Consider the following 22149-nt stretch of genomic DNA (forward strand, 5'->3'; position numbering starts at 1 on the left):
ATCCCATTTCACTCTGTCACTGCATCCCATTTCACTCAATCACTGCATCTCCTTCACCATAGTCACTGCATCCCATTTTCATCACTCACTGTTCCCCGTATCTCACACACGCTGCATTCAATTTCCCACACTCACTGCATCCCATTTCCCACAGTCACAGCATCTCCTTTCCCACAGTCTCTGGATCGCATTTCACTCAGTGATTGCATCCTACTTCCCAAAAATACTGAATCCCTTTTCCCTCAGTCACTGCATCTCATTTCACTCAGTCCCTGCATCTCATATCCCTCAGTCACTGCATCCCATTCCACTCAGTGATGCATCACATTTCACTCAGTGACTGCAACACATTTCACTCAGTGACTGCATCTCATTTCACTCAGCCCCTGCATCTCATATCCCTCAGTCACTGCATCCCATTCAACTCAGTGATGCATCACATTTCAGTCAGTGACTACAACAGATTTCACTCAGTGACTGCAGCCCATTTCTCTCAGTCACTGCAGCCCATTTCTCTCAGTCACTGCAGCCCATTTCAATCAGTAATGCATCCCATTTCACTCAGTGACTGCATCCCATTTCACTCAGTGACTGCATCCCATTTCCCGCAAACACTGCATCCCATTTCACTCAGTCACTGCATCCCATTTGAAGCAGTCACTGCATCCCATTTCACGCAGTCACTGCATCGCATTTCACGCAGTCACTGCATCGCATTTCACGCAGTCACTGCATCCCATTTCACTCAGTCACTGCATCCCATTTCACTCAGTCACTGCATCCCATTTCACTCAGTCACTGCATCCCAGTTCACTCCATCACTGCATCTCCTTCACCACAGTCACAGCATCCCATTTCCATCAGTCACTGGTTCCCGTATCACACAGACGCTGCATTCAATTTCCGACACTCACTGTATCCCATTTCCCATAGACTCAGCAACTCCTTTCCCACAGTCTCTGCATCTCATTTCAATCAGTGATTGCATCCTACTTCCCAAAAATACTGCATCCCATTTCGCTCAGTCACTGCATCTCATTTCACTCGGTCACTGCATCCCATTTCCCTTGGTCACTGCATCCCATTTCCCTCAGTCACTGCATCTCATTTCCGTCAGTTACTGCATCATATTTCCATCAAACAATGCATCTCATTTCACTCAGTCACTGCAGCTCATGTCACTCTGTCACTGCATCCAATTTCCATCAGTCAGTGCATCTCATTTCACTCATTCACTGCATCGCATTTCACTCAGTCACTGCATTGCATTTCACTCAGTCACTGCATCACATTTCACTCAGTCACTGCATCACATTTCACTCAGTCACTGCATCACATTTCACTCAGTCACTGAATCCCATTTCACTCAGTCACTGCATCCCATTTCACTCAGTGATGCATCCCATTTGAAGCAGTCACTGCATCCCACTTCACGGAGTCACTGCACCGCATTTCACGCAGTCACTGCATCCCATTTCACGCAGACACAACACCGCATTTCACTCAATCACTGCATCTCCTTCACCATAGTCACTGCATCCCATTTTCATCACTCACTGTTCCCCGTATCTCACACACGCTGCATTCAATTTCCCACACTCACTGCATCCCTTTTCCCACAGTCACAGCATCTCCTTTCCCACAGTCTCTGCATCGCATTTCACTCAGTGATTGCATCCTACTTCCCAAAAATACTGAATCCCTTTTCCCTCAGTCACTGCATCTCATTTCACTCAGTCCCTGCATCTCATATCCCTCAGTCACTGCATCCCATTCCACTCAGTGATGCATCACATTTCACTCAGTGACTGCAACACATTTCACTCAGTGACTGCATTTCATTTCACTCAGTCCCTGCATCTCATATCCATCAGTCACTGCATCCCATTCAACTCAGTGATGCATCACATTTCAGTCAGTGACTACAACAGATTTCACTCAGTGACTGCAGCCCATTTCTCTCAGTCACTGCAGCCCATTTCTCTCAGTCACTGCAGCCCATTTCAATCAGTAATGCATCCCATTTCACTCATTGACTGCAACACATTTCACTCAGTGACTGCATCCCATTTCACTCAGTGACTGCAACACATTTCACTCAGTGACTGCAACACATTTCACTCAGTGACTGCAACACATTTCACTCAGGCACTGCATCCCATTTCACTCAGGCACTGCATCCCATTTCCCTCAGTCAAAGCGTCCCAATTCCCTCAGTCAAAGCGTCCCATTTCCCTCAGTCAAAGCGTCCCATTTCCCTCAGTCATTGCGTCCCATTTCTCTCAGTCACTGCAGCCCATTTCAATCAGTAATGCATCCCATTTCACTCAGTGACTGCATCCCATTTCACTCAGACACTGCATCCCATTTGAAGCAGTCACTGCATCCCATTTCACGCAGTCACTGCACCGCATTTCACGCAGTCACTGCATCGCATTTCACGCAGTCACTGCATCCCATTTCACTCAGTCACTGCATCACATTTCACTCAGTCACTGCATCCTATTTCACTCAATCACGGCATCTCCTTCACCACAGTCACTGCATCCCATTTCCATCAGTCACTGGTGCCCGTATCTCACAGACGCTGCATTCAATTTCCCACACTCACTGCATCCCATTTCCCATAGACACAGCATCTCCTTTCCCTCATTCTCTGCATCTCATTTCAATCAGTGATTGCATCCTACTTCCCACAAATACTGCATCCCACTTCCCTCAGTCAGTGCATCCCATGTCCCTCACTCACTGCATCCCATGTCCCTCACTCACTGCATCCCATTTCACTAAGACAGTGCGTCTCATTTCTCTCAGCCACTGTATCCCATTTCCCTCAGTCACTGTACCCCAAGCCCGTTCGGGCACTGAATCCCTATTAACTCAGTCACTCCTTCCCAGGACCTCAGCCACTGCATCCCATGTCCCACAGTAACTGCATCACATTTCCATCAGTCACTACATCTCATTTCACTAATTCACTACATCTCATTTCACTAATTCACTGCATCCCATTTCACGCAGTCACTGCATCCCATTTCCCTCAGTCACAGCATCTCATTTCACTCGGTCACTGCATCCCATTTCCCTCAGTCATTGCATCCCAATTCTCTCAGTCACTGCATCCCATGTCCGTGTGACAGTGCATCCCATGTCCGTGTGTCACTGCATCCCATGTCCCTCAGTCACTGCATCTCATTTCCCTCAGTCACTGCATCCCATTTCCCTCAGTCACTGCATCCCATGTCCCATGTCCTTAAACCACTGCATCCCATTTCACTCAGTCACTGTACCCCAAGCCCGCTCAGTCACTGCATCCCATTTCACTCTGTCACTGCATCTCATTTCCGTCAGTTACTGCATCATATTTCCATCAAACAAGGCATCTCATTTCACTCAGTCACTGCATCGCATTTCACTCAGTCAGTGCTTCCCATTTCACTCAGTCACTGCATCCCATTTCCCTCAGTCACTGCGTCCCATTTCACTCAGTGATGCGTCCAATTTCACTCAGTGACTGCAACACATTTCGCTCAGAGACTGCATCCCATTTCACTCAGTGACTGCAACACATTTCGCTCAGAGACTGCATCCCATTTCACTCAGAGACTGCATCCCATTTCACTCAGAGACTGCATCCCATTTCACTCAGAGACTGCATCCCATTTCGCTCAGTCACTGCATCACATTTCACTCAGTCACTGCATTCCATTTTACTCAGCCACTGCATCCCATTCCACTCAGTGACTGAATCACAGTTCACTCAGTGAGTGCATCATATTTCACTCAGTGACGGAATCACCTTTCACTCAGTGAGTGAATCACATTTCACTGAGTCACTGCGTCCCATTTCACGCAGTCACTGCATCCCATTTCACGCAGTCACTGCATCCCATTGCACTCAGTCACTGCATCCCATTGCACTCAGTCACTGCATCCCACTTTCCTCAGTCACTGCATCCCATTTCACTCAGTCACTGCATCCCATTTCACTCAGTCACTGCATCCAATTTCCGTCAGTCACTCCATCCCAATTCCCTCAGTCGCACCATCCCATTTCCCACAGACACTACATTTCCTTTCCTTAAACCACTGCATCCCATTTCACTCAGTCACTGTACCCCAAGCCCGCTCGGGCACTGCATCCCTATTAACTCAGTCACTCCTTCCCAGTACCTCAGTCACTGCATCACATGTCACTCAGTCACTGCATCACATTTCACTCAGTCACTGCATCCCAATTCACTCCATCACTGCATCTCCTTCACCACAGTCACAGCATCCCATTTCCATCAGTCACTGGTTCCCGTATCTCACAGACGCTGAATTCAATTTCCGACACTCACTGTATCCCATTGCCCGTAGACACAGCATCTCCTTTCCCACAGTCTCTGCATCTCATTTCAATCAGTGATTGCATCCTACTTCCCAAAAACAGTGCATCCCATTTCGCTCAGTCACTGCATCTCATTTCACTCGGGCACTGCATCCCATTTCACTCAGTCACTGCATCCCACTTCCCTCAGTCACTGCATCCCATTTCACTCAGTCACTGCATCCCATTTCACTCAGTCACTGCATCCCACTTTCCTCAGTCACTGCATCCCATTTCACTCAGTCACTGCATCACATTACACTCAGTCACTGCATCGCATTTCACTCTGTCAGTGCTTCCCATTTCACTTAGTCACTGCATCCCATTTCACTCAGTCACTGCATCACATTTCACTCAGTCACTGCATCACATTTCACTCTGTCAGTGCTTCCCATTTCACTTAGTCACTGCATGTCATTATACACAGTCACTGCAACCCATTTACCTCAGTCACTGCGTCCCATTTCACTCAGTGATGCGTCCAATTTCACTCAGTGGCTGCAACACATTTCACTCAGAGACTGCATCCCATTTCACTCAGAGACTGCATCCCATTTCACTCAGTCACTGCGTCCCATTTCACTCAGTGATGCGTCCAATTTCACTCAGTGGCTGCAACACATTTCACTCAGAGACTGCATCCCATTTCACTCAGTCACTGCATCCCATTTCACTCAGTCACTGCATCCCATTTTCCATCGTGACAGCATCTCCTTTCCCTCAGTCACTGCATCACATTTCACTCAGTCACTGCATCCCATTTCACTCAGTCACTGCATCCCATTTCCCTCAGTCACTGCATCACATTTTACTCAGTCACTGCATCCCATTTCACTCAGTCACTGGATCTCCTTCACCATAGTCACTGCATTCCATTTCCATCAGTCACTGTTTCCCGTATCTCACAGGCGCTGCATTCAATTTCCGACACTCACTGCATCCCATTTCCCAGAATCACAGCGACTCCTTTCCCTCAGTCACTGCATCTCATTTCACTCAGTCACTGCATCCCATTTCCCGCAGTCACTGCATCCCATTTCCCTCAGTCAATACATCCCATGTCCCTCAGTCACTGCATCCCATTTCACTCAGTCAGTGCGTCCCATTTCGCTCAGGCACTGTATCCCATTTCCCTCACTCACTGCACCCCAAGTCCGCTCGGGCATTGCACCCCGATGAACTCAGTCACTCCTTCCCGTTACCTCAGTCATTGAATCCCATTTCCCTCAGGTTCTGCATCACATTTCCATCAGATACAGCAGCTCATGTCACTCTGTCACTGCATCCCATTTCCCTCAGTCACTGCATCCCATTTAACTCAGTCACTGCATCCCATTTCACTCAGTCACTGCAGCTCCTTCGCCACAGTCACAGCATCCCATTTCAAGCAGTCACTGCATCACATTTCACTCAGTCACTGCATCGTATTTTACTCAGTCACTGCATCCCATTTCACTCAATGACTGCATCTCCTTCCCCACAGTCACTGCGTCCAATTTCCATCAGTCACTGTTTCCCGTATCTCACAGACGCTGCATTCAATTTCCCACACTCACTGCATCCACATTTCCCATCGAAACAGCATCTCCTTTCCCTCAGTCTCTGCATCGCATTTCACTCAGTGATTGCATCCCATTTCCCTCAGTCACTGCATCCCATTTCCCTCAGTCACTCCTTCCCAGTACCTCAGTCACTGCATCCTATTTCCCTCAATTACTGCTTCACATTGCACTCAGGCACTGTATCCCATTTCCCTCAGTCACTGCACCCCAAGCCCGCTCGGGCACTGCATCACTATTAACTCAGTCACTGCATCTAATGTCCCACAGTAACTGCATCACATTTCCATCAGTCACTACATCTCATTTCAATAATTCACTGCATCCCATTTCACGCAGTCACTGGATCCCATTTCCCTCAGTCACTGCATCTCATTTCACTCGGTCACTGCATCCCATTTCCCTCAGTCACTGCATCCCATGTCTCTCAGTCACTGCATCCCATTTCACTCAGTCAGTGCGTCCCTTTTCGTCCAGGCAGTGTATCCCATTTCCCTCAGTCACTGCACCCCAAGCCCGATCAGGCACTGATTGCCTATTAACTCAGTCACTCCTTCCCAGTACCTCTGTCACTGCATCCCATGTCCCTCAGTCACTGCATTGTATTTTACTCAGTCACTGCATCCCATTTCACTCAGCCACTGCATCACATTTCACTCAGTCACTGCGTCCCATTTCACACAGTCATTGCGTCCCATTTCACACAGTCACTGCGTCCCATTTCACGCAGTCACTGCATCCCAATTCACTCAGTCACTGCATCCCATTTCACTCAGTCACTGCATCGCTTTTCACTCTGTCACTGCATCTCATTTCCGTCATTTACTGCATCATATTTCCATCAAACAAGGCATCTCATTTCACTCAGTCACTGCATCGCATTTCACTCTGTCAGTGCTTCCCATTTCACTTAGTCACTGCATGTCATTATACACAGTCACTGCAACCCATTTCCCTCAGTCACTGCGTCCCATTTCACTCAGTGATGCGTCCAATTTCACTCAGTCACTGCATCACATTTCTCTCAGTCACTGCATCACATTTCACTCAGTCACTGCATCACATTTCACACAGTCACTGCATCCCATTTCACTCAGTCACTGCATCTCCTTCACCATAGTCATGGCATCCCATTTTCATCTCTCACTGTTGCCCGTATCTGACAGACACTGCATTCAATTTCCCACACTCACTGCATCCCATTTCCCATCGTGACAGCATCTCCTTTCCCTCAGTCTCTGCATCGCATTGCACTCAGTGGTTGAAACCCATTTCCCTCAGTCACTGCATCCCATTTCACTCAGCCACTGCATCCTATTTGACTCAGTGACTGCATCACAGTTCACTCAGTGACGTAATCACATAACACTCAGTGACGGAATCACATTTCACTGAGTCACTGCGTCCCATTTCACGCAGTCACTGCATCCTTTTTCACTCAGTCACTGCATCCCATTTCACTCTGCCACGACATCACATTTCACGCAGTCACTGCATCCCATTTCCATCAGTCACTGCATCCCATCTCACACAGTCACTGAATCCCATTTCACTCAGTCGCTGCATCCCCTTCACCACAGTCACTGCATCCCATTTCCATCAGTCACTGTTTTCGTATCTCACAGACAGTGCATTCTAAGCTTCTCATTTCACTCAGTCACTGCAGCTCATGTCGCTCTGTCACTGCATCCAATTTCCATCAGTCAGTGCATCTCATTTCACTCAGTCACTGCATCGCATTTCACTCAGTCACTCCTTCCCAGTACCTCAGTCACTGCATCCCATTTCCCTCAGTCACTGCATCACATTTCAATCAGGCACTGCATCTCATTTCACTCAGTCAGTGCACCTCATGTCACTCTGTCACTGCATCCAATTTCCATCAGTCACTGCATCCCATTTCACTCAGTGACGAATCCCATTTCACTCAGTGACTGCATCCCAATTCACTCAGTGACTGAATCACATTTCACTCAGTCACTGCATCGCATTTCACGCAGTCACTGCATCCCATTTCACTCAGTCACTGCATCTCCTTCAACACAGTTACTGCATCCCATTTCCATCAGTCACTGTTTCCCGTATCTCACACACGATGCATTCAATTTCCCACACTCAGTGCATCCCATTTCCCTCAGTCACTGCATCTCCTTCACCACAGTCACTGCATCACATTTCACGCAGTCACTGCATCACATTTCACTCAGTCACTGCATTGTATTTTACTCAGTCACTGCATCCCATTTCACTCAATCACTTCATCGCCTTCACCATAGTCACTGCATCCCATTTCCATCAGTCACTGTTTCCCTTATCTCACAGACGCTGCATTCAATTTCCCACACTCACTGCATCCCATTTCCCATCGTCACAGCATCTCCTTTCCCTCAGTCTCTGCATCTCATTTCAATCAGTGATTGCATCCTACTTACCAAAAATAGTGCATCCCATTTCGCTCAGTCACTGCATCTCATTTCACTCAGTCACTGCATCCCATTTCCCTCAGTCACTGCATCCCATTTTCCTCAGTCACTGCATCGCACTTCCCTCTGTCAGTGCATCCCATTTCACTCAGTCACTGCAACCCATTTCACTCGTCACTGCCACCCATTTCGCTCAGTCACTGCATCCCATTTCCGTCAGTCACTGCATCCCATTTCCCTCAGTCGCAGCATTCCATTTCCCACAGACACTGCATTTCCTTTCCTTAAGTCACTGCATCCCATTTCACTCAGTCACTGCACCCCAAGCCCGCTTGGGCACAGCATCCCTATTAACTCAGTCACTCCTTCCCAGCACCTCAGTCACTGCATCGCATTTCAGTCAGTCACTGCATCTCATTTCACTCAGTCACTGCATCTCATTTCACTCAGTCACTGCATCTCATTTCACTCAGTCACTGCATCCCATTTCACTCAGCCACTGCATCCCATTTCACTCAGTGACTGCATCACAGTTCACACAGTGACTGAATCACAGTTCACTCAGTGACTGAATCACAGTACACTCAGTGAGTGCATCATATTTCACTCAGTGACGGAATCACCTTTCACTCAGTGAGTGAATCACATTTCACTGAGTCACTGCGTCCCATTTCACGCAGTCACTGCATCCCATTTCACGCAGTCACTGCATCCCATTTCACGCAGTCACTGCATCCCATTGCACTCAGTCACTGCATCCCATTACACTCAGTCACTGCATCCCATTACACTCAGTCACTGCATCCCATTTCACTCAGTCACTGCATCACATTTCACTCAGTCACTGCATCTCCCTCACCTCAGTCACCGCATCCCATTTCGATCAGTCACTGCATCCCATTTCCACCAGTTACTGCATCCCATTTCACTCAGCCACTGCATCCCATTTCACTAAGACAGTGCATCCCATTTCTCTCAGCCACTGTATCCCATTTCCCTCAGTCACTGTACTCCAAGCCGGCTCGGGCACTGTATCCCTATTAACTCAGTCACTGCATCCCATTTCACTCAGTCACTGCATCGCTTTTCACTCTGTCACTGCATCTCATTTCCATCAGTTACTGCATCATATTTCCATCAAACAAGGCATCTCATTTCACTCAGTCACTGCATCGCATTTCACTCTGTCAGTGCTTCCCATTTCACTTAGTCACTGCATCCCATTTCACTCAGTCACTGCATCACATTTCACACAGTCACTGCATCACATTTCACACAGTCACTGTATCCCATTTCACTCAGTCACTGCATCTCCTTCACCATAGTCACTGCATCCCATTTTCATCTCTCACTGTTCCCCGTATCTCACAGACGCTGCATTCAATTTCCCACACTCACTGCATCCCATTTCCCATCGGGACAGCATCTCCTTTCCCTCAGTCTCTGCATCGCATTTCACTCCATGATTGCATCCCATTTCCCTCAGTCACTGCATCCCATTTCCGTCAGTCACTGCATCCCATTGCACTCAGGCACTGTATCCCATTTCCCTCAGTCACTGCACCCCAAGCCCGCTCGGGCACTGCATCACTATTCACTCAGTCACTGCATCCCATGTCCCACAGTAACTGCATCACATTTCCATCAGTCACTACATCTCATTTCACTAATTCACTGCATCCCATTTCACGCAGTCACTGCATCCCATTTCCCTCAGTCACAGCATCTCATTTCACTCGGTCACTGCATCCTATTTCCCGCAGTCATTGCATCCCAATTCTCTCAGTCACTGCATCCCATGTCCGTGTGACAGTGCATCCCATGTCCGTGTGTCAATGCATCCCATGTCCCTCAGTCACTGCATCACATGTCCCTGAGTCACTGCATCCCATGTCCCTCAGTCACTGCATCCCATGTCCCTCAGTCACTGCATCCCATGTCCTTCAGTCACTGCATCCCATGTCCCTCAGTCACTGCATCCCATGTCCCTCAGTCACTGCATCCCATTTCACTCTGTCACTGCATCTCATTTCCGTCAGTTACTGCATCATATTTCCATCAAACAAGGCATCTCATTTCACTGAGTCACTGCATCGCATTTCACTCAGTCAGTGCTTCCCATTTCACTCAGTCACTGCATCCCATTTCCCTCAGTCACTGCGTCCCATTTCACTCAGTGATGCGTCCAATTTCAGTCAGTGACTGCAACACATTTCGCTCTGAGACTGCATCCCATTTCCACCAGTTACTGCATCCCATTTCACTCAGCCACAGCATCCCATTTCACGAAGACAGTGCATCCCATTTCTCTCAGCCACTGTATCCCATTTCCCTCAGTCACTGTACTCCAAGCCAGCTCGGGCACTGCATCCCTATTAACTCAGTCACTCCTTCCCAGGACCTCAGTCACTGAATCCCATGTCCCACAGTAACTGCATCCAATTTCCATCAGTCACTGCATCTCATTTCACTCATTAACTGCATCCCATTTCAATCAGACACTGCATCCCATCTCACTCAGACACTGCATCCCATCTCACTCAGACACTGCATCCCATCTCACTCAGTCACTGCATCCCATTTCCCTCAGTCACTGCATCCCATTTCCATTCGTCACTGGTTCCCGTATCTCACAGGCGCTGCATTCAATTTCCGGCACTCACTGTATCCCATTTCCCATAGACACAGCATCTCCCTTCCCTCAGACTCTGCATCTCACTTCAATCAGTGATTGCATCCTACTTCCCACAAATACTGCATCCGATTTCGCTCAGTCACTGCATCTCATTTCAGTTGGTCACTGCATCCCATTTCCCTCAGTCACTGCATCCCATTTCCCTCAGTCACTGCATCTCATTTCCGTCAGTTACTGCATCATATTTCCATCAAACAATGCATCTCATTTCACTCAGTCAGTGCATCCCATTTCCCTCAGTCAGTACATCCCATTTCACTCAGTCACTGCATCCCATTTCACTCAGTCACTGCATCCCATTTCACTCAGTCACTGCAACCCATTTCGCTCAGTCACTGCATCCCATTTCCGTCAGTCACTCCATCCCATTTCCCTCAGTCGCAGCATCCCATTTCCCACAGACACTGCATTTCCTTTCCTTAAGTCACTGCATCCCATTTCCCTCAGTCACTGCATCTCATTTCACTCGGTCACTGCATCCCATTTCCCTCAGTCACTGCATCCCATTTCACTCAGTCACTGCATCACATTTTACTCAGTCACTGCATCACATTTCACTCAGTCACTGCATTCCATTTCACTCAGTCACTGGATCTCCTTCACCATAGTCACTGCATCCCATTTCCATCAGTCACAGTTTCCCGTATCTCACAGGCGCTGCATTCAATTTCCGACACTCACTGCATCCCATTTCCCAGAATCACAGCGACTCCTTTCCCTCAGTCACTGCATCTCATTTCACTCAGTCACTGCATCCCATTTCCCACAGTCACTGCATCCCATTTCCCTCAGTCAATGCATCCCATGTCCCTCAGTCACTGCATCCCATTTCACTCAGTCAGTGCGTCCCATTTCGCTCAGGCACTGTATCCCATTTCCGTCACTCACTGCACCCCGAGTCCGCTCGGGCATTGCACCCCGATGAACTCAGTCACTCCTTCCCGTTACCTCAGTCACTGAATCCCATTTCCCTCAGGTTCTGCATCACATTTCCATCAGATACTGCAGCTCATGTCACTCTGTCACTGCATCCCATTTCCCTCAGTCACTGCATCCCATTTCACTCAGTCACTGCATCTCCTTCGCCACAGTCACAGCATCCCACTTCAAGCAGTCACTGCATCACATTTCACTCAGTCACTGCATCGTATTTTACTCAGTCACTGCATCCCATTTCACTCAATGACTGCATCTCCTTCCCCACAGTCACTGCGTCCAATTTCGATCAGTCACTGTTTCCCGTATCTCACAGACGCTGCATTCAATTTCCCACACTCACTGCATCCACATTTCCCATCGTGACAGCATCTCCTTTCCCTCAGTCTCTGCATCGCATTTCACTCAGTGGTTGCATCCCATTTCCCTCAGTCACTGCATCCCATTTCCGTCAGTCACTGCATCCCATTTCCCTCAGTCACTCCTTCCCAGTACCTCAGTCACTGCATCCTATTACCCTCAATTACTGCATCACATTGCACTCAGGCACTGTATCCCATTTCCCTCAGTCACTGCACCCCAAGCCCGCTCGGGTACTGCATCACTATTAACTCAGTCACTGCATCCCATGTCCCACAGTAACTGCATCACATTTCCATCAGTCACTACATCTCATTTCACTAATTCACTGCATCCCATTTCCCTCAGTCACAGCATCTCATTTCACTCGGTCACTGCATCCCATTTCCCTCAGTCATTGCATACCAATTCTCTCAGTCACTGCATCCCATGTCCCTGTGACAGTGCATCCCATGTCCGTGTGTCACTACATCTCATTTCACTAATTCACTGCATCCCATTTCCCTCAGTCACAGCATCTCATTTCACTCGGTCACTGCATCCCATTTCCCTCAGTCATTGCATACCAATTCTCTCAGTCACTGCATCCCATGTCCCTGTGACAGTGCATCCCATGTCCGTGTGTCACTGCATCCCATGTCCCTCAGTCACTGCATCACATGTCCCTCAGTCACAGCATCTCATTTCACTCGGTCACTGCATCCCATTTCCCTCAGTCATTGCATCCCAATTCTCTCAGTCACTGCATCCCATGTCCGTGTGACAGTGCATCCCATGTCCGTGTGTCACTGCATCCCATGTCCCTCAGTCACTGCATCACATGTCCCTCAGACACTGCATCTCATTTCACTCAGTCACTGCATCCCATTTCCCTCAGTCACTGCATCCCATGTCCCTCAGTCACTGCATCCCATGTCCCTCAGTCAAAGCATCCCATTTCACTCTGTCACTGCATCTCATTTCCGTCCAATTACTGCATCATATTTCCATCAAACAAGGCATCTCATTTCACTCAGTCACTGCATGTCATTTCACTCAGTCACTGCATCCCATTTCCCTCAGTCACTGCATCCCATGTCCTTCAGTCACTGCATCCCATGTCCCTCAGTCACTGCATCCCATGTCCCTCAGTCACTGCATCCCATTCCACTCTGTCACTGCATCTCATTTCCGTCAGTTACTGCATCATATTTCCATCAAACAAGGCATCTCATTTCACGCAGTCACTGCATCGCATTTCACTCAGTCAGTGCTTCCCATTTCACTCAGTCACTGCATCCCATTTCCCTCAGTCACTGCGTCCCATTTCACTCAGTGATGCGTCCAATTTCAGTCAGTCACTGCAACACATTTCGCTCAGAGACTGCCTCCCATTTCACTCAGTGACTGCAACACATTTCGCTCAGAGACTGCATCCCATTTCACTCAGAGACTGCATCCCATTTCACTCAGAGACTGCATCCCATTTCACTCAGTCACTGCATCCCATTTCACTCAGTCACTGCATCCCATTTCCCTCAGTCACTGCATCTCATTTCACTAAGGCACTGTATCCCATCTCCCTCACTCACTGCACCGCAAGTCCGCTCGGGCACTGCATCCCCATGAACTCAGTCACTCATTCCTACTACCTCAGTCACTGCATCCCATTTCGCTCAGGTACTGCATCACATTTCCATCAGACACTGCAGCTCATGTCACTCTGTCACTGCATCCCATTTCCCTCAGTCACTGCATCCCATTTCCCTCAGTCACTGCATCCCATTTCACTCAGTCACTGCATCACATTTCCCTCAGCCACTGCATCCCATTTCACTCAGTGACTGCATCACAGTTCACCCAGTGACTGCATCACAGTTCACTCAGTGACTGAATCACAGTACACTCAGTGAATGCATCATATTTCACTCAGAGACGGAATCACATTTCACTCAGTGACTGAATCACATTTCACTGAGTCACTGCATCCCATTTCACACAGTCACTGCATCCCATTTCCCACCATCACAGCATCTTCTTTCCCACAGTCTCTGCATCTCATTTCAATCAGTGATTGCATCCTACTTCACAAAAATAGTGCATCCCATTTTGCTCAGTCACTGCATCTCATTTCTCTCGGTCACTGCATCCCATTTCCCTCAGTCACTGCACCCCAAGCCCGCTCGGGCACTGATTCCCTATTAACTCAGTCAATCCTTCCCAGTACCTGTGTCACTGCAGCTCATGTCACTCTGTCACTGCATCTCATTTCCATCAGACAGTGCATCTCCTTTCACTCAGTCACTGCATCCCATTTCCCTCAGTCACGGCATCCGATTTCCCTCAGTCACTGCATCCCATGTCCCTCAGTCACTGCTTCCCATGTCCCTCAGTCACTGCTTCCCATGTCCCTCAGTCACTGCTTCCCATTTCACTCAGTCACTGCATCCCATTTCACTCAATCACTGTATCCCATTTCCCTCAGTCACTGCATCTCCTTCACCACAGTCACTGCATCCCATTTCACGCAGTCACTGCATCATATTTCACTCAGTCACTGCATTGTATTTTACTCAGTCACTGCATCCCATTTCACTCAGTCACTGCATCACATTTCCCTCAGTCACTGCATTGTATTTTACTCAGTCACTGCATCACATTTCCCTCAGTCACTGCACCCCAAGCCCCAACGGGCACTGATTCCCTATTAACTCAGTCACTCCTTCCCAGTACCTCTGTCACTGCATCACATTTCCATCAGACAGTGCATCTCCTTTCACTCAGTCACTGCATCCCATTTCCCTCAGTCACGGCATCCCATTTCACTAAGACAGTGCATCCCATTTCTCTCAGCCACTGTATCACATTTCCCTCAGTCACTGTACTCCAAGCCGGCTCGGGCACTGTATCCATATTAACTCAGTCAGTGCATCCCATTTCACTCAGTCACTGCATCGCTTTTCACTCTGTCACTGCATCTCATTTCCATCAGTTACTGCATCATATTTCCATCAAACAAGGCATCTCATTTCACTTAGTCACTGCATCCCATTTCACTCAGTCACTGCATCTCCTTCACCATAGTCACTGCATCCCATTTCCATCAGTCACTGTTTCCATTATCTCACAGACGCTGCATTCAATTTCCCACACTCACTGCATCCCATTTCCCATCGAAACAGCATCTCCTTTCCCTCAGTCTCTGCATCGCATTTCACTCAGTGATTGCATCCCATTTCCCTCAGTCACTGCATCCCATTTCCCTCAGTCACTCCTTCCCAGTACCTCAGTCACTGCATCCTATTTCCCTCAATTACTGCTTCACATTGCACTCAGGCACTGTATCCCATTTCCCTCAGTCACTGCACCCCAAGCCCGCTCGGGCACTGCATCACTATTAACTCAGTCACTGCATCTAATGTCCCACAGTAACTGCATCACATTTCCATCAGTCACTACATCTCATTTCAATAATTCACTGCATCCCATTTCACGCAGTCACTGGATCCCATTTCCCTCAGTCACTGCATCTCATTTCACTCGGTCACTGCATCCCATTTCCCTCAGTCACTGCATCCCATGTCTCTCAGTCACTGCATCCCATTTCACTCAGTCAGTGCGTCCCTTTTCGTCCAGGCAGTGTATCCCATTTCCCTCAGTCACTGCACCCCAAGCCCGATCAGGCACTGATTGCCTATTAACTCAGTCACTCCTTCCCAGTACCTCTGTCACTGCATCCCATGTCCCTCAGTCACTGCATTGTATTTTACTCAGTCACTGCATCCCATTTCACTCAGCCACTGCATCACATTTCACTCAGTCACTGCGTCCCATTTCACACAGTCATTGCGTCCCATTTCACACAGTCACTGCGTCCCATTTCACGCAGTCACTGCATCCCAATTCACTCAGTCACTGCATCCCATTTCACTCAGTCACTGCATCGCTTTTCACTCTGTCACTGCATCTCATTTCCGTCATTTACTGCATCATATTTCCATCAAACAAGGCATCTCATTTCACTCAGTCACTGCATCGCATTTCACTCTGTCAGTGCTTCCCATTTCACTTAGTCACTGCATGTCATTATACACAGTCACTGCAACCCATTTCCCTCAGTCACTGCGTCCCATTTCACTCAGTGATGCGTCCAATTTCACTCAGTCACTGCATCACATTTCTCTCAGTCACTGCATCACATTTCACTCAGTCACTGCATCACATTTCACACAGTCACTGCATCCCATTTCACTCAGTCACTGCATCTCCTTCACCATAGTCATGGCATCCCATTTTCATCTCTCACTGTTGCCCGTATCTGACAGACACTGCATTCAATTTCCCACACTCACTGCATCCCATTTCCCATCGTGACAGCATCTCCTTTCCCTCAGTCTCTGCATCGCATTGCACTCAGTGGTTGAAACCCATTTCCCTCAGTCACTGCATCCCATTTCACTCAGCCACTGCATCCTATTTGACTCAGTGACTGCATCACAGTTCACTCAGTGACGTAATCACATAACACTCAGTGACGGAATCACATTTCACTGAGTCACTGCGTCCCATTTCACGCAGTCACTGCATCCTTTTTCACTCAGTCACTGCATCCCATTTCACTCTGCCACGACATCACATTTCACGCAGTCACTGCATCCCATTTCCATCAGTCACTGCATCCCATCTCACACAGTCACTGAATCCCATTTCACTCAGTCGCTGCATCCCCTTCACCACAGTCACTGCATCCCATTTCCATCAGTCACTGTTTTCGTATCTCACAGACAGTGCATTCTAAGCTTCTCATTTCACTCAGTCACTGCAGCTCATGTCGCTCTGTCACTGCATCCAATTTCCATCAGTCAGTGCATCTCATTTCACTCAGTCACTGCATCGCATTTCACTCAGTCACTCCTTCCCAGTACCTCAGTCACTGCATCCCATTTCCCTCAGTCACTGCATCACATTTCAATCAGGCACTGCATCTCATTTCACTCAGTCAGTGCACCTCATGTCACTCTGTCACTGCATCCAATTTCCATCAGTCACTGCATCCCATTTCACTCAGTGACGAATCCCATTTCACTCAGTGACTGCATCCCAATTCACTCAGTGACTGAATCACATTTCACTCAGTCACTGCATCGCATTTCACGCAGTCACTGCATCCCATTTCACTCAGTCACTGCATCTCCTTCAACACAGTTACTGCATCCCATTTCCATCAGTCACTGTTTCCCGTATCTCACACACGATGCATTCAATTTCCCACACTCAGTGCATCCCATTTCCCTCAGTCACTGCATCTCCTTCACCACAGTCACTGCATCACATTTCACGCAGTCACTGCATCACATTTCACTCAGTCACTGCATTGTATTTTACTCAGTCACTGCATCCCATTTCACTCAATCACTTCATCGCCTTCACCATAGTCACTGCATCCCATTTCCATCAGTCACTGTTTCCCTTATCTCACAGACGCTGCATTCAATTTCCCACACTCACTGCATCCCATTTCCCATCGTCACAGCATCTCCTTTCCCTCAGTCTCTGCATCTCATTTCAATCAGTGATTGCATCCTACTTACCAAAAATAGTGCATCCCATTTCGCTCAGTCACTGCATCTCATTTCACTCAGTCACTGCATCCCATTTCCCTCAGTCACTGCATCCCATTTTCCTCAGTCACTGCATCGCACTTCCCTCTGTCAGTGCATCCCATTTCACTCAGTCACTGCAACCCATTTCACTCGTCACTGCCACCCATTTCGCTCAGTCACTGCATCCCATTTCCGTCAGTCACTGCATCCCATTTCCCTCAGTCGCAGCATTCCATTTCCCACAGACACTGCATTTCCTTTCCTTAAGTCACTGCATCCCATTTCACTCAGTCACTGCACCCCAAGCCCGCTTGGGCACAGCATCCCTATTAACTCAGTCACTCCTTCCCAGCACCTCAGTCACTGCATCGCATTTCAGTCAGTCACTGCATCTCATTTCACTCAGTCACTGCATCTCATTTCACTCAGTCACTGCATCTCATTTCACTCAGTCACTGCATCCCATTTCACTCAGCCACTGCATCCCATTTCACTCAGTGACTGCATCACAGTTCACACAGTGACTGAATCACAGTTCACTCAGTGACTGAATCACAGTACACTCAGTGAGTGCATCATATTTCACTCAGTGACGGAATCACCTTTCACTCAGTGAGTGAATCACATTTCACTGAGTCACTGCGTCCCATTTCACGCAGTCACTGCATCCCATTTCACGCAGTCACTGCATCCCATTTCACGCAGTCACTGCATCCCATTGCACTCAGTCACTGCATCCCATTACACTCAGTCACTGCATCCCATTACACTCAGTCACTGCATCCCATTTCACTCAGTCACTGCATCACATTTCACTCAGTCACTGCATCTCCCTCACCTCAGTCACCGCATCCCATTTCGATCAGTCACTGCATCCCATTTCCACCAGTTACTGCATCCCATTTCACTCAGCCACTGCATCCCATTTCACTAAGACAGTGCATCCCATTTCTCTCAGCCACTGTATCCCATTTCCCTCAGTCACTGTACTCCAAGCCGGCTCGGGCACTGTATCCCTATTAACTCAGTCACTGCATCCCATTTCACTCAGTCACTGCATCGCTTTTCACTCTGTCACTGCATCTCATTTCCATCAGTTACTGCATCATATTTCCATCAAACAAGGCATCTCATTTCACTCAGTCACTGCATCGCATTTCACTCTGTCAGTGCTTCCCATTTCACTTAGTCACTGCATCCCATTTCACTCAGTCACTGCATCACATTTCACACAGTCACTGCATCACATTTCACACAGTCACTGTATCCCATTTCACTCAGTCACTGCATCTCCTTCACCATAGTCACTGCATCCCATTTTCATCTCTCACTGTTCCCCGTATCTCACAGACGCTGCATTCAATTTCCCACACTCACTGCATCCCATTTCCCATCGGGACAGCATCTCCTTTCCCTCAGTCTCTGCATCGCATTTCACTCCATGATTGCATCCCATTTCCCTCAGTCACTGCATCCCATTTCCGTCAGTCACTGCATCCCATTGCACTCAGGCACTGTATCCCATTTCCCTCAGTCACTGCACCCCAAGCCCGCTCGGGCACTGCATCACTATTCACTCAGTCACTGCATCCCATGTCCCACAGTAACTGCATCACATTTCCATCAGTCACTACATCTCATTTCACTAATTCACTGCATCCCATTTCACGCAGTCACTGCATCCCATTTCCCTCAGTCACAGCATCTCATTTCACTCGGTCACTGCATCCTATTTCCCGCAGTCATTGCATCCCAATTCTCTCAGTCACTGCATCCCATGTCCGTGTGACAGTGCATCCCATGTCCGTGTGTCAATGCATCCCATGTCCCTCAGTCACTGCATCACATGTCCCTGAGTCACTGCATCCCATGTCCCTCAGTCACTGCATCCCATGTCCCTCAGTCACTGCATCCCATGTCCTTCAGTCACTGCATCCCATGTCCCTCAGTCACTGCATCCCATGTCCCTCAGTCACTGCATCCCATTTCACTCTGTCACTGCATCTCATTTCCGTCAGTTACTGCATCATATTTCCATCAAACAAGGCATCTCATTTCACTGAGTCACTGCATCGCATTTCACTCAGTCAGTGCTTCCCATTTCACTCAGTCACTGCATCCCATTTCCCTCAGTCACTGCGTCCCATTTCACTCAGTGATGCGTCCAATTTCAGTCAGTGACTGCAACACATTTCGCTCTGAGACTGCATCCCATTTCCACCAGTTACTGCATCCCATTTCACTCAGCCACAGCATCCCATTTCACGAAGACAGTGCATCCCATTTCTCTCAGCCACTGTATCCCATTTCCCTCAGTCACTGTACTCCAAGCCAGCTCGGGCACTGCATCCCTATTAACTCAGTCACTCCTTCCCAGGACCTCAGTCACTGAATCCCATGTCCCACAGTAACTGCATCCAATTTCCATCAGTCACTGCATCTCATTTCACTCATTAACTGCATCCCATTTCAATCAGACACTGCATCCCATCTCACTCAGACACTGCATCCCATCTCACTCAGACACTGCATCCCATCTCACTCAGTCACTGCATCCCATTTCCCTCAGTCACTGCATCCCATTTCCATTCGTCACTGGTTCCCGTATCTCACAGGCGCTGCATTCAATTTCCGGCACTCACTGTATCCCATTTCCCATAGACACAGCATCTCCCTTCCCTCAGACTCTGCATCTCACTTCAATCAGTGATTGCATCCTACTTCCCACAAATACTGCATCCGATTTCGCTCAGTCACTGCATCTCATTTCAGTTGGTCACTGCATCCCATTTCCCTCAGTCACTGCATCCCATTTCCCTCAGTCACTGCATCTCATTTCCGTCAGTTACTGCATCATATTTCCATCAAACAATGCATCTCATTTCACTCAGTCAGTGCATCCCATTTCCCTCAGTCAGTACATCCCATTTCACTCAGTCACTGCATCCCATTTCACTCAGTCACTGCATCCCATTTCACTCAGTCACTGCAACCCATTTCGCTCAGTCACTGCATCCCATTTCCGTCAGTCACTCCATCCCATTTCCCTCAGTCGCAGCATCCCATTTCCCACAGACACTGCATTTCCTTTCCTTAAGTCACTGCATCCCATTTCCCTCAGTCACTGCATCTCATTTCACTCGGTCACTGCATCCCATTTCCCTCAGTCACTGCATCCCATTTCACTCAGTCACTGCATCACATTTTACTCAGTCACTGCATCACATTTCACTCAGTCACTGCATTCCATTTCACTCAGTCACTGGATCTCCTTCACCATAGTCACTGCATCCCATTTCCATCAGTCACAGTTTCCCGTATCTCACAGGCGCTGCATTCAATTTCCGACACTCACTGCATCCCATTTCCCAGAATCACAGCGACTCCTTTCCCTCAGTCACTGCATCTCATTTCACTCAGTCACTGCATCCCATTTCCCACAGTCACTGCATCCCATTTCCCTCAGTCAATGCATCCCATGTCCCTCAGTCACTGCATCCCATTTCACTCAGTCAGTGCGTCCCATTTCGCTCAGGCACTGTATCCCATTTCCGTCACTCACTGCACCCCGAGTCCGCTCGGGCATTGCACCCCGATGAACTCAGTCACTCCTTCCCGTTACCTCAGTCACTGAATCCCATTTCCCTCAGGTTCTGCATCACATTTCCATCAGATACTGCAGCTCATGTCACTCTGTCACTGCATCCCATTTCCCTCAGTCACTGCATCCCATTTCACTCAGTCACTGCATCTCCTTCGCCACAGTCACAGCATCCCACTTCAAGCAGTCACTGCATCACATTTCACTCAGTCACTGCATCGTATTTTACTCAGTCACTGCATCCCATTTCACTCAATGACTGCATCTCCTTCCCCACAGTCACTGCGTCCAATTTCGATCAGTCACTGTTTCCCGTATCTCACAGACGCTGCATTCAATTTCCCACACTCACTGCATCCACATTTCCCATCGTGACAGCATCTCCTTTCCCTCAGTCTCTGCATCGCATTTCACTCAGTGGTTGCATCCCATTTCCCTCAGTCACTGCATCCCATTTCCGTCAGTCACTGCATCCCATTTCCCTCAGTCACTCCTTCCCAGTACCTCAGTCACTGCATCCTATTACCCTCAATTACTGCATCACATTGCACTCAGGCACTGTATCCCATTTCCCTCAGTCACTGCACCCCAAGCCCGCTCGGGTACTGCATCACTATTAAC

At 48.4% G+C, this 22149-nt stretch overlaps 1 long non-coding RNA gene across 1 annotated transcript in view; it reads right to left on the reverse strand.

The window, feature by feature from the left end:
- The window catches only part of LOC132209154 (uncharacterized), a 251703-nt gene that overhangs the window by 157461 nt on the left and 72093 nt on the right, over positions 1-22149 (reverse strand). The window lies entirely within an intron of this gene.

This window comes from Stegostoma tigrinum, unplaced genomic scaffold (genome assembly GCF_030684315.1).
Source record: "Stegostoma tigrinum isolate sSteTig4 unplaced genomic scaffold, sSteTig4.hap1 scaffold_68, whole genome shotgun sequence".
NCBI classification, from domain to species: domain Eukaryota; kingdom Metazoa; phylum Chordata; class Chondrichthyes; order Orectolobiformes; family Stegostomatidae; genus Stegostoma; species Stegostoma tigrinum.